General features: G+C 34.3%; 1 long non-coding RNA gene across 1 annotated transcript; it reads right to left on the bottom strand.

Moving 5' to 3' along the window:
* Window positions 1-7054: 7054 nt before the first annotated feature.
* LOC114749729 (uncharacterized) lies at window positions 7055-11945 on the bottom strand. Its single transcript, XR_003740579.1, has 3 exons — window positions 11936-11945; window positions 9047-9051; window positions 7055-7135 (listed from the first exon to the last, which is right to left on the bottom strand). It is a non-coding gene; the product is annotated as an uncharacterized LOC114749729 (long non-coding RNA).
* Window positions 11946-13902: the final 1957 nt, after the last annotated feature.

The raw sequence follows: 13902 nt of genomic DNA, 5'->3' as shown, positions 1-13902 counted from the left end.
ACAATCTCATTTAATATAAGTATATTTGGGAACAATTTTCAATTTGAAACAAATTTAATGAATTTACTACCATTTCTTACTTCTAATAAATTAATTAAAGTGACTTGTATTGTTGGCCAAAAAAAATATAAATATATATACATGTGTGTGTGTAGCCAGCTAGGTTCAATCGGCTTACAATAAACTCTCTTATTGTTGTGACAAACAACACCAAATGATAATTTGTGTAGATTAAGAAGCTAAATCAATCACTTAATTTTTAACCAATGCGACGTGATTTTTCTAAAATACCCTTATATAATATTAGATTATATATTAGCTTGTGAGTTGAATAAATTAGTTTGGAAAAACTTGATAAATGTGAAAGAAAAAATGTGTCAAGTTCTTATATCGAACCCCTACATTTAAGCCTGGTGGACAAAGGGTCTTAAAAACCAAAGTTATACACACATATATAGACACACTTGTCTGTTATAAAGATATAGCCTAGTTTATTGTTTTTCATTATTATTCGAATTCATAATAATGTTTTCGGTTTGTAATTTTAGGCAACATAAATTATGATGGTCTTGGTAAATACTGGCTGCTGCAACCTTGAAAAGCACGAGGGCCAACCCTTTTTTTTTTGCTAACACTCTCGAGGAACAACTTTAGTTCAGATAAAACCATAAGGGGCAAAAACAACTTTAGTTCACGAAAAGAAATTTAATATTTTATTAATACTTTTTTATCTGATCATTAAGAACTTTTATCGAAGTTGTCCCAACTTAGCCAAAGGTTACAGATTCAATCCTTTAGGATTGTAGTAGTGTAAGTGGTAGGATTGCCGTCCATATGGGTCCTGCCATAGCCTGATTCGTATTAGTCTTGTTTGTAATTTCTTGAGAGGTTAGCAGCACACCGAATGCATACACACACACACAAAAAAAAAAAACTTTTATCGTCATTTTCCACTTCTCCATGCTATGGTACTTGCTTAAATGTTTGAGAATATTCTTAATTATCAGATGGGGAAGAACAAACTAATGCGACTCCATGTATTTTTTCTCCTGGGAAAATTAATGAAATCCCAAAAAATAAAAGGTAATTACCAATAAATCTCAATAACAAGTGAGTAATTGTTATTTACTATACTGAAACTTGTCATTACAAACTGTTTTATTGTTACCGGACATTTTAATAAGTATGCTTCTTACTTGAAATTTCATAGCAATCCATCCTATTTTTGAAAAATATGTGTATATATATATATATATGAATTTTTTCAAGGCGTGAGAATATTCCGTCTTGAGATGTTAAGGACAGAGTACAAAAAGAAAAAAGAACTCTCCTAATTAAATTACTACATATAAAATGCAAGTTGTGATTTAAACCCCAATCACTTGTTTAAGTAGTTAAAATTCCTGAATTGGTTTATAGACTTATTTTTACTGCCATAAAATGACTAATGTTACTATTTTACGTACAAAGGGTAAAAGTCAAGAAATAAATTTTAACTTACAGCTAATAAATTTATTGAACTTCATGCACTCCTGCATTACCTTCAGAATATAATTGTCATCAATTACAATTTTACTTTTTTGTTGCTTTCAGTTAGTATTTTTAATATTATCCGTAACAATTTTTAATTACGGTAGTGACAATAGTGCTTAAATCTCGTTATCGAAATTAATTTACGCAAATAAAAAAGCATAAAAGACAATGTTAATGATTGAAGAATTTAATATTCTTCATTCTTCCTTCCTCATGAGTTATCAACAAGATTCACTCCTCAAGGTTCATAACTGTTCATTGCATTGTTTGGAAAGATGTTCATCGAAAGTATGACTTTTCTTCCTTTTTTCCCCATTTTTTTAAAAAAATTTTGCCTCCCTTTTCTCTTCATACTTTACTTACAGTGCATTTTAAGATATCTTAGCTGTATGAACGTTCTTTTAAAAAAAAAAAAAACAGAGAGAGATGAAGAAGTTTCTCGTATGCAATCTATCTTATTCTCACACACTACAAAAAAATTGACTTTCAGTGGCAACAAAAGTCGCCGCCGAAAGTTTTTTTGTGGCGACAAGTCGCCGCTGAAAAGTCGTTGCTATAGCAGCCGTGGCTAAAAACTTTTAGTGGCGACTAAAAGGTCGCCGCTAAAAGATACTTTCAGCGGCGACTTTTAGAAGATTCGGCGGCCACAAATGTTGCCGTCGAAAACACTTTCAGCGGCGACAAAAAAGTCGCCGCAGAAAACACTTTCGGCAGCGACACTCTTGTCACCGCCGAAAGTGTTTTCTGCGGCGACTTTTTTTTTTCGCCGCTGAAAGTAATGCCTAAGAAGAATTGCCTTTACCAATGCCACGTCATCACCGCCGGTGCCATGTCATTGTCTCCGGCCGCCACGTTAGCACCGTCGACCTCCACGTCATCACCGCCAACCGCCACATCATCACTAGCCACCTCCACGTCATTGCCACATCACTCCTCATCGCCACGTCATCGTCTAAATATTTCCACCTTAAATGTGTCTTCTTCCAAGATCGAACTCGTGACCGCCTCCTTTCGTGTCCAACCTTCTTGCCGCTGAGCCAGATTGAATTGTTCGTTAATATTGTAAAATAAAATATATATTATTATATTATACTTTCAGCGGCGACAAAAAAAGTCGCCGCTGAAGGTCCACTTTCGGGGTGAAATTAACTAAGCTGATTGATATTCTATTTGATTATTACAAATATTATAGAATTAATGAATCATTTCCTCTTATATAATATATATCACATTGCATATGGTTGATTGCATGAAATCAGGAAATTAAGATCAAATGTAGATTATAGTATGAAGTCAACGGTATGGCAAATTGAAGAAGCAATGAACATATAATTGACATTAATCCTTCATTCGGATAAGGAGAAAAATAGGTAGGGGAGAATTCTAAGAGAGAAAAAAACTATCACAAATAGTAAAAGTTTTACTATTCGTAACGGTTTTTCCTGCTATTATTCTCTCCTTCTTATTTTGTCTCTATTAAAACAAAGTCTAAAGGAAAAAATGAATGTTGCTATAGGAAATAGAACATTGATATATGGTTGAGTGAGTATTAAATGGAACAAGTTTCGTCTCAAAATTCTCAAAAATCAAAGAATATATTTATAATGCGAGCATGGCTGAGGTAGGAACAAAAAATCTAGCTTACTGAAAATTTTGTATTGTATTTTTTTCAGAAAATATTAACATCGTGGAGTATTGATTAAATTATACAAGTAGTCCCTTCTTGTATTTCTTTAAGACTGCAGCATATGATTTTTAAATTTATTGTATTTATTATGAGTAAAGATGGAATTAAAACAATTTTTAAACAATTATACTGATATATTTAAAAATGACTTATATTAAGAACGTAGGAGAAAAATATTAGCTATTTGAGAGCATTCTCAACGATAAAAAAAAACTTATTTAAGGTTTGCTAGCGATGCTTGTCACTGTTGTTAGCAGCCTGACTAATGTGTGTAAAAGTCTTAAAGCTCTTAGGTCAGCAAAAACTTACTAACTTGTGTAAAACCATCAGTAATTAAACTTATCATAGAAGAAGAAAAGCTTTGGAAGGGCCAACAAATACTGGTTCAGCTTTTAAAAATTTGGCCTATAATTCACAAGACGTCTCCTTGGTAGAATCACTAAGGCTCAGTTCCAGATGCTATGAGATCTTGCTAAGTAAAGCCACTATCAAAATCTCCAACTACAAGGACCACATTAGGACCTCAATCTCATGACATTAGAATTAAACTCAAATCATCTGAGTTGAGAGACTACTCCTCATGGATTGTGGACATATTCTTTTTGATACTCAAGATCCTCTAAGAGACAAGTACAGAGCATACTAAAATCTCTGGAGACACAGACAAGATATTATAGAATCAAGCTTTTAGGAAGAAAGAGATATTTATAAAGAATTCATAGAGAACCTACTAGTATTATTATGTAGCGTCAAACTTTCAACTTGTATGTTACGATGATAGGGGGCTTGAATTTATAGGTTTCAAGTTGAGAAAAAGACAAAACATTAGTTCATACACATCTTTTTACAATAGCTGATTCAAAAGTTAAGACATAACATAAAATTAAAGTTGACGAGACATAAAGTAAATGACGTGACTTAAAGTAATGATAACTCAAGCATGTCTTTTTAGAAAAGTGATTGCTCAAATATGACTTTTCTAAGTACATATAAGACAAAAAATACATGTAAAGAAGACTAGTCTACTTTTTGGACAAAACATCTTGTCATCATCCTAGAGCGTCAATAGTCTGATTTGCAGATGGGCTCTTGATCATGTGACATGTTAGAATATCTCTTCTCTTCTCTTCTTTTCTTTGGATCTTCAACATTTGTTTCCAACTTTCTATTTGTTGGTAAAAATATTTTTCAAATTCACTAGGACGCATGCTTGCAAAGTCAGGCAACTGTGAATGAAAGTCTCGTGAATCAGGTAGAGGAAGAGGAATCTAAGTCTGTTCCTCCTTTTGAGTTTCTTGGGATGATGTGGCTAAAGTAAGGTTAGTGTGCGAGAGCAAGCTAGAAGAAGATGGTTGCTTATCCACAGATAGAGGATCAGTCTATTAGGTTCTGGCCAGTATTGGGAAATAGGGCCTAGTGAAGTACACGATAGATTCGAATTAGATCTAGAATAATTATTTAACTCAACTAAAAATCATTTTAACTGAGTCAAAACTTTTTTCCCATCTTGAGACCAGTTGGTTGAGATATACTAGAGACAGGTTTGTTTTGCAGAATATATTCATCCTAAAGAGTCAGTATGAAATGGTCTATGATCTACAAAGATAGAGTAAGCACTTCTCTTCTATTTTGCCTTTGGAACATTCCAAATATTGTACTCATTGATGACGTTTTGCATTTGTCTACACCATCTAAAAAGAGGTGAGAACCATTCAAGTGTGGTATGGACATTAGATCCTTTATTACGGGCATTACACAGATAGTGGTAAATGGGAAGAGATGGTATGGCTACGGCACATGTACAAAGGGTAGTCAAATACCATAGGAATCACATCATCTCTTCAAATATAGTACTGCAAAAGAAAGACACAACACTATATAGGATAGGTAGTTAAGAAGAAGCCAGTAAAATAAGTTCTTTTTTGCATAGTGATTAACATCAGAGGTCGTTTTAGGGTGAAAACTTGGTGCAAAGCTTTTGTTTCAAAGAGGCATAATGTTGAGAATGTATAATAGAGAAGATGATTTAGGTGAGATTAGGGATTAAGAAGGTGGATCTTTGTGAGGTCTAGAAAGGAAGTTTGCTAAGATGTTATGGTGACTCTTAACATGCTTAGCTGTGAATTTATACCTCGAGAACCAATCCTTCCATTGAAGCAATTGGTTGTCAGGAAGAGTTTTGTTCTTTTGATCTAACATCTTCAGGAAAGATGTATTGTCTATTTTTACTATAAAGTGATAAGGACTGAGGTGAAAAATGAGCTTTTTAGAGTCCTTGAGTTGTCTACTAGTATGGCCATAGTAGTATCATTTCCCATCAATATCATCAATTAGGACAGCTCCCCAAAAGTCATCTCTAGCATCTGACTGTAAGATCCGTTGTTCGTTGTCAGGAATCTTTAAAGGAAGCAGATGTTGTGCTATTCTTTTAAGAATTTGAACTGCTTTTGTCTGCTCTAGTTCCTATTATGGTGGATTCTTTTTTAGTAGTTTGGACAGTTGGCTTGTGTGATTTGCCACGTGAGGGATAAAGTCTCTGATGTAGTTGATTATTCTCAAGAATTGTTGTACTTGTTTTGCTAACAAATTCTTGTTTGGAAAGTTGAGTAATTCTTCAGCAATGTGAGAACTAAGCTGATAATAACCATTTTCAAAGATCATTCCCATAAACTCAATTTGGGTTCAATCAGACCCTTTTTTGCTAAAAGCATAATCCTGTGTTGCTAGAAGATTTGCTGGAATTAAGATAGAAAGTATTTATGAGAATGCTCATCTTCTGAAAATATCATAATGTTATTTATGTAGATAAGGGCATTAGAGAGAATGGATTCAAAGATTCTGATCATAGCCTTTTGAATCAATGATGATGCAGCCTTAAGCCCAAATAGCATAGCTATCCATTGATATTGGGCATTAGGTATGCAAAACACCATTTTGTATCTATCTTCAGGATGAATGCCCAATTGTCAAAAACTAGCTTTCAAGTCGAACTAGGAAAATATCTTGGTATTTTCAGATAAACTAAGAGGGTATTGGACTTTGGAAGAGGAAACTTATCATATTGAAGAAAGATGTTCAAGGGCTTATAGTCAATAATAAGTCATTTCTTTTCTCTTTTGATTTCTGGTCTCTTTTTAGGCCCTATCAGACTTGGTTGGTTCAATTAGCCCTTGCTTGAGCAGAGCATCACATTCTTTTTTGGCTAGAGCAATATCTTTTGGATTCATTCTAGGATGAGTAGTTTTTGTCAATGAACAAAAAACCGGACCGGATACTAAACCGGTCTAGCTAGTGGGTTAAGGGTCAATGGGTCAGATCGGGGTCAGACCGGGGTCAAACCGGTCATATTAAAATAATATAATTTAATTGGCAATGACAAAATAAAAATAACATTCATCAGTAATAACCATTCAACAAAATACAAAAAACAACCAAAGTGATTTAAACATTTAATTGTACCAAACTAACACTAACAAATATGTATCTTCATCATTACAGAAAATCAAAATCATCATTAAATTCATTGGCAGGGTCAGGAATTGAGACATCAATAGTTGGAAGAGGAAAATTAGAAGGAGTAGCAACATCATCTTGTAGAAGTGGAGGTTCAACAATATTCATATCATCATCACCACCTAAATAAGACAATAATAAAGTGTCAATTAAATGTATGTAAATAAATATTAAAATAAAAATATTTATAACTTCTAAGAGACTAAGACAATAATACCTTCATTATCCCTCCCAGGAGTTGTCAAATTTGAAATGTCTTCATTGTTGACAACACTTTCAAATGTTGCCACATCTCCATCATCAAACTCTGGAACAGGATCTTCTTCAGTCACCCAAAAGTCCACCAAATCAATGTTTTCAAAGTCAATAGGATCATAGCTTGCCTTCTGCTTCTTCAATGTACTCTTGACAAATAAAATTTTAATTAGATGTAAATCCATATCAAAATAAAAATGTTCATAACTTATAAAATTACCTATACTTTAATCGCAAGTTATAGTTTGTGAAAACTAAATCATTTAGCCTTTTGTGCTCCAGTCTATTTCTTCTTTTTGTATGAATGCGTTCAAATAAACTCCAATTCCTTTCACAGCCAGAAGAAAAGAAGTTTGACTAAGAATGCGCATCGCAACACGTTGCAATTCTGGCACTGAACATCCATAATATGTCCACCATTCATCTAAATCATGAAAATATGAAATATAAAATTAGTGAATGACCATAAATATACTATTAGCTATTAAATAAAACACTTACAAGGGTCAAGTTTCTGTGCTGCTTTTTGACATGATGGTCTACTAAAAGATTCTTTGGCTTCACGATAAGTAGTTGCTTGTTTCATTACCAAGAAGCCATCAACCTCTTCGTTTGAGTAAGACTCCACCACATCAATTAAAGCCATCATTAACTTTGACTTGATAGAGCAGTCTGGAGCATATGTGATTGCAGGATTCAACAAATATGATGCTGCATGAAGATTGGTCTTTAAATGCTTGTCCCATCGAGTTTGAATGATTGTTGTGTAGGGCTTATACAGCTCCTTGTTCTTCTTAAACATCTCCTTAATTGCCATTTTCGCCCTTCGCATGCCTTCATAAACATAAGGCAATGAAGGCTTCTCATCTGAATCAACAATTCTCAACAATTTTATGAGAGGAGATACAATTTTCACAACTTGATAACAATCATTCCAAAACCGATTGTCCAATATGATTGCACTAAAATTTTTTCCAGCTTCAGTCCTTGATAATTTGTGGTCCACAAAGTGTTTATCAACAACTAAAGCTTGCAAGTCATTCTTGTGCATATATATGATGTGCAATGTAATAAATGTGGTAGCAAACCTCGTGGCACCAGGACGCACAATTTCTTTCCAAGTTGGTCTTCTCCTCAACCACGATAAGAAAACCATATGATTATATGCAAATACAGTTATCTTTGATGCCTTTGATGCGAGGTCTGACACATGAGGCATGCTTGAAAAGTCCTTCAACACAAGATTCAAACAATGTGCAGCACAAGGTGACCAATAAATACTTTTATACTTCTCTTTAATCAATCTACCACATGCTACATAGTTAGCTGCATTGTCATTCACCACATGAACAATATTTTTAGGACCAATCCACTCAATGACTTCACAAAATAGTGTGAATAGAGTTTTGGCATCTTTAACTAGATCTGATACATCAACAGACTTCACAAATACCATACCATGTGTAGAATACACTAAGAAGTTTATCAAAGTACGTTGTCTAACATCAGTCCATCCATCAGCTATGAGTGTGCAGCCATTATTTTTCCATTTAGCTCGATGACTATCAATGAGTAACTGACATTCTTTTCTCCAGTCACTCAACAAGTTGGTTTTAAAATCATAAGCACTAGGAGCTTTAAACCCAGGCCCTATTGAAGCAATACCATCCACAGCTTTTTGAAATAAAGGGCAATCAAACGCCTTAAACGGAATGCAATTTACAATAGCCCATTCAGCAATCAATATTTTCACATTATGCTTTGCTTCTTTAGTAGCTAATGCACTCTTAATGCCAGGTTGAGAATCAGGAGTTGTTCTAGGAGCAAAATAATTGTCTATGCTCCCAGAAGCTTTCCTCTTCCTTGCACTACTTGTGACATTTGGTGATCCAATATGAGTTTCTTCGATTTCCTCTTCTATGTTTTCAATAGTTTTTTTCTTTGACCCTTCTTTTAAAGACTCTGCCATTCTATGACGTACATCATGTGGAACTTTTTTACAAGCAGCTATTTGACCAACAGTGCCAGCAAGATGTTGCTTCATCCTATTGATCCCACCTCCTCTATAACTATTAGTACAAAAAAGACACGTATATATATTTTGTGTTCCCTCTTTTTTGTAGGCAATATGTGCCCATGCTGGATCAGTTTTGGCACGTAATGAAGATGTGGGTGTGGAGGTTTCGGTTTGGGGAGTTGAAGATCCAGTATTAGAAGTCATGTTGTCATTTCCAAAACTTTGATTATTTGTAATATCCATCACTGCTACTAAAAAAAAAAATCAAAAGCTTAATAAAACATTAATGATTAAACAATCAAAATGCAACAAGTAAAATGATTCTTCTCAATTCTCATCTGAACATCGCAGCAGCCATAACACAAAGAACATAACACCACAACTCCATATGATTAATATAAACCCATATAGTATATTTCCAATGCTATGGTAAATTGACTAAATTCAATCTATTATTTCCAGATAGTCTAGCAATCTAACACCACAACTCCATATGAAGCAGCACGGAAAAATAAAAAATGACAGACAGGCAGAGAATCCAAACTCAAAGGAAAAATCAAACCAGAAATATAATAGATGGCAGAGATTAATAGATTATCACCCTCAATCCAAGTTCAAACGAAAATAAGAGTGGCCGAGAGATCAGAGAGACAGAGACGGAGAGCTCAAACCGAGTCAAACGAAATTGGGAGTCTGGACGAGCAGCTTCAGGCGAGGCGACGGCAGGACGAGCAACTTCAGGCAGGGCACCGACCAGCTTCAGGCGAGGCAGGGGACGACGCGGTGACAGTGCAAGCTTCAGTGAGCTGAGCTGGGAGATTCAATGAGGCGACGACGGCGAGATTTAGCAAGCCGGTACCGAGACGGGACAGTGAGCACACGACGACGGCGGCGAGGTTCACTGAGCACACGGCGACGGCGGCTGGGACTGAGGATTAGGAAGGAGCTGCCGAGATGGTTTTGCCGTTTTGGAGACCGAATGAGGAAGGACCGAAGGAGACGGGTTGGGCGGTCGAGGTTGAGCTGGTTTGGGTTCGAAGTTTTTTTTTTTTAATAAAACGCCATTGTTTTGGGGCTCTGGAGAGGGAAATGTTCTGAACCGGCTAAATCACCTAAACCGGTGGTTTACTCGGTTTTACACCGGTTCATACCGGCTCAACCGGTTCACCACCGGTTTAACCCCTGGCCGGTTCTTGTCTTATTCCGAACCGGACAACAGGCCGGTTCACCAGTTGAAGGAAGATGTTTTGAAGGAAGATCACTACCTAAAACTTTCATCTAAAGAACACAATCAGGAAAGTATTGGATATCAATCTTTCTTCTGGTTATTAATTTTATCTTGAAAGGTTTTTCATCTACAGTTGTGAAATATTAGTTGAAGGGTGCCCATTCTTTCGGAGGAAGAATATGAGATTTCATAACTGTATAGCATGAACCGATATCAATAAAGGCTATAGTTGGGATAGGCATTGCATATTTATCTAGAAGGATGTGGATTTTTATATCGGGTTATGGTATCTGGGTGTAGACATGGGCCTTTGTAAAGTTAGGATTTAATGATCCAAGGGGTTCAAGAGAGATTGAGTCTCAGTGATTCTGTCACGAAGACTTACTCTCAGTGGCATCAGAGCCTGTCTCTTTTGAGACACGAGTAAAATATTATAGATAAAAGTTAGTAAGAAACTCCATGACTATGAGTGAATCTACATCTCTTGAACCTGTTAAACTTTCTTCTTGTCTTTCCCTTGAGCATTTACCTCCCTCTATATTAAAAAAAAAAAGACTTCTAATAAAATAGAAAACGTTATAGAAATCCTTCATCTTTCAGAAGATGCTCGCATTCAAAATATAGTCTCCTATTTCTTAGTCCTTATAGTCTTTATCACTGTTCTAGTTCACTTACTAGGAGTATCCAATCTCTTATCTCAACTAGAAGAACTCATACTAAAGAAGTTGTTCAAACTTTTAAGCTTGATCAGTGGTCTTTAGACAACTACGGCTGAGTAATATGTCACTCTCAAAATCCCCTAGCATCTTATTGACTCATGGAGGGCACAATGGTATACTCATCTCCATATCAATGCTGTTCATCTTATTCTCACTCTTCATAGAAGAAAAGTTATTCTGACAACTACTAAAATTGCTCTTTTGGACACAACTTATACATCCTATAATAAAGCTTTAATTGGTACTCTTCTTATTACTCTTAGCAATGAAAGTGTTATCCTCATGATTGCTCCAAATTTCAACATGAAGGTTTTAGATCCAACTCTCTATCACAGACTTAAAGTTCAGGTACAGATAGTTAGAGCTGATTAAGATCCTAAGGCCATTATGGCTATACTTCATCATCAAATTATCTATCGGGTACAAAATCATTCTCTTGATCTTTATTTTACAAACTCTACTGAAGATACACTTTATATGGTAGTAGATAAATTTGATGATATGCCTATTATTTAAAACCCTCATCAACTTCCAAAAGAGGAACATTCTTGGTTGATATCACTTGATTAGATTAATAATTGCAAGAAACAATTTCATTCCATTCCAAGAGATGTTCGTACTAGTGCTCCCCTAACTCTGCAAAGGCTGCCAGGTAGAACTGTTAAATCCATCTTCAAGTAACCTTCATCAGAATAACCCAGTAGGCCTTCATGCCAAATGTTGTCTAGATCTCTTACTTACATGCAGTCCAAAAAAGAGCCGCCTATTGCCTGGATTACTCCTAAGCCAAGTCAGTCTGTGTTTGCCAGGTAAATGATCACTTTCTTTGGATTACACAGCAGAGATGTGTGATACTAAATGTGATTGTGATCAATGAGATTTTTAAGATCTCTCAAATGACAGTGACAATGATTGGTCTTATGCTCTCAAAAGAGCTTTACTGAGATCGTCAAAGAAATGTTCTTCTTGTTCTCATAAGAAACCTTTCAAACATGATGATGATGACCATGGGCCAAAACAACTAGTTAGAGTAAATATGTGGAAAACTCTACCAGAGCCTATTAAGCCTTTAAAAGATATGAATCTCTTTGAACTTATTCAGGAAATAGGTCATGAAGAATTTCTTCCTAAACAACATCTTGATCTAATCATTCCAACTATTCCTTCACCAGTCTAACAATCTATCCCATGTATTGCTATAATGCAGCCTTATGATGACTAATATCCTCCTTTTAAGAGGGTATCCAGAGAAATCAAAAGGTAACTTCTTGACCTTTTATTGCCTCTAATGAAGTAATCCCTCAAGGAGTTTATAAATCAGTTTCTCCTTCAGAAGGAGGTTTGAATTAGTAATCTTGGAACTTTATCAGTTACAACAAGACTTTGCACAAAATAGATTCCAAGCTTGACAATTTAACTTTAAAAAGTGCCATATTGACTCTCCAAATCCATCATATAAGCACTACAAAAAAGAATGTACTTTGTAGCGGTTAAAATACGTGATTTGTAATGGTTTTAACAGCTACAAGTGACAGTTGTAGTGATTTGGACAACCGCTATAAAACCTACCGAAGCAAATGGATTTGTAGCTATTAAGGAGAACCGCAGCACACAATAACCAACGAAAACAGTATTTTATAACAGTTATAAAACTGCTACTAATAATGCGATCAATGAGATCACATCCAGACATTTTGTAACAGTTCTATTAATTGCTACTAAGTGTCGGCAGCAAAAAATTGGTATGGCGGGGACTGAAAATTGAATTTGGCAGTAAAATTTGTAGCGGTTATATAATCACTGCAAATGATAAAATCTTTTTTTAAAAAATGGCACCACTGGGACGATTTTGTAGCAAACGTGAAAATATTATTTAATTTTATTTTTTGTAGCATTTTTATAATGCTACAAAATGTTATGTTGAATTTTTGAAAAAAATTAATCAAATTTTGAAGATAAAATATAATAAATTAAATATGATTTGCAAATATAATTTTGAAATGAAATGTGTTATCAAATTTGTAATTAAGTTTTATTTAAATTTTTGTTATATAAGGAAATTTTAGTAATATTTTAAGTATTAAATAAATATTATTAGAATATTTATAATTTATAATTATAAAAATTAAAAAAATTTCTGAAATGTTATTTATAAATATTAGAAATAAATTAGAAAGAGTAAAAAATAAAAATAAATAATTCCTATATGAAAAAAATTTATTAGTAAATTAAAATTAAATAATATGAGAAAATAAGAGTAAAGAAACAATAAAAAACTTATAATTTGAAAATGGGAGGAGGAATATCATAGGACAGAAAGGGAGGTTTTCTGATGAAAGAAAGGAGAGGAGAAGTGGAGGGGGTGTGAAAAATGAGAGGGAGAGTAAGGGTGTTTATAGATGGCCAGTGACATTTGTAGCGATTTAATTCATTTTGTAGCGGTTTAGTTTTGTAGTGGTTAAAAACCACTACAAATAATAAAATTCTATAAAGAAAAAAACTTACTAATTTTGAAAAAATGGTTTGAAATGAACTGTTAAAAATTTAGTCTTTATCACCTTGTTTGAAAGGAGATATATAAAGTCAAATAATGAGAAATAATTATAACACACATAAATTTAAGTAAAAACAAAAATGTTAACAAAATGAACCAAAATTATATATAAAAAAGAAATACCTAACAATTGGTAAATTGTCATCTCCTATGAGAAGAAATTTTAAAAATTCGTTGGTTGGAAAGGTTCACTGTCATAAACGATATCATCACCATCATCACCCATGTCATAAAGATCTTGTGGCTTGAGGTGAACCACCATACTCCAATCTTTATGTTTCTCGTCCTTGACATAATAAACCAAGTGTGCCTTGGAGGTAAGAATGTATAGGTCATGATCTTTAGATTCTCCCATATGAATAAGCCTGGAGAAATTAACAGATGTAATGCCCAATT

Source organism: Neltuma alba, unplaced genomic scaffold, assembly GCF_004799145.2.
Source record: "Neltuma alba isolate B1F8T4 unplaced genomic scaffold, ASM479914v2 tig00006143_pilon, whole genome shotgun sequence".
Taxonomy (NCBI): domain Eukaryota; kingdom Viridiplantae; phylum Streptophyta; class Magnoliopsida; order Fabales; family Fabaceae; genus Neltuma; species Neltuma alba.
The sequence above is the reverse complement of the archived record's forward strand: the minus strand, read 5'-3'. Positions and strand labels throughout refer to the sequence as shown.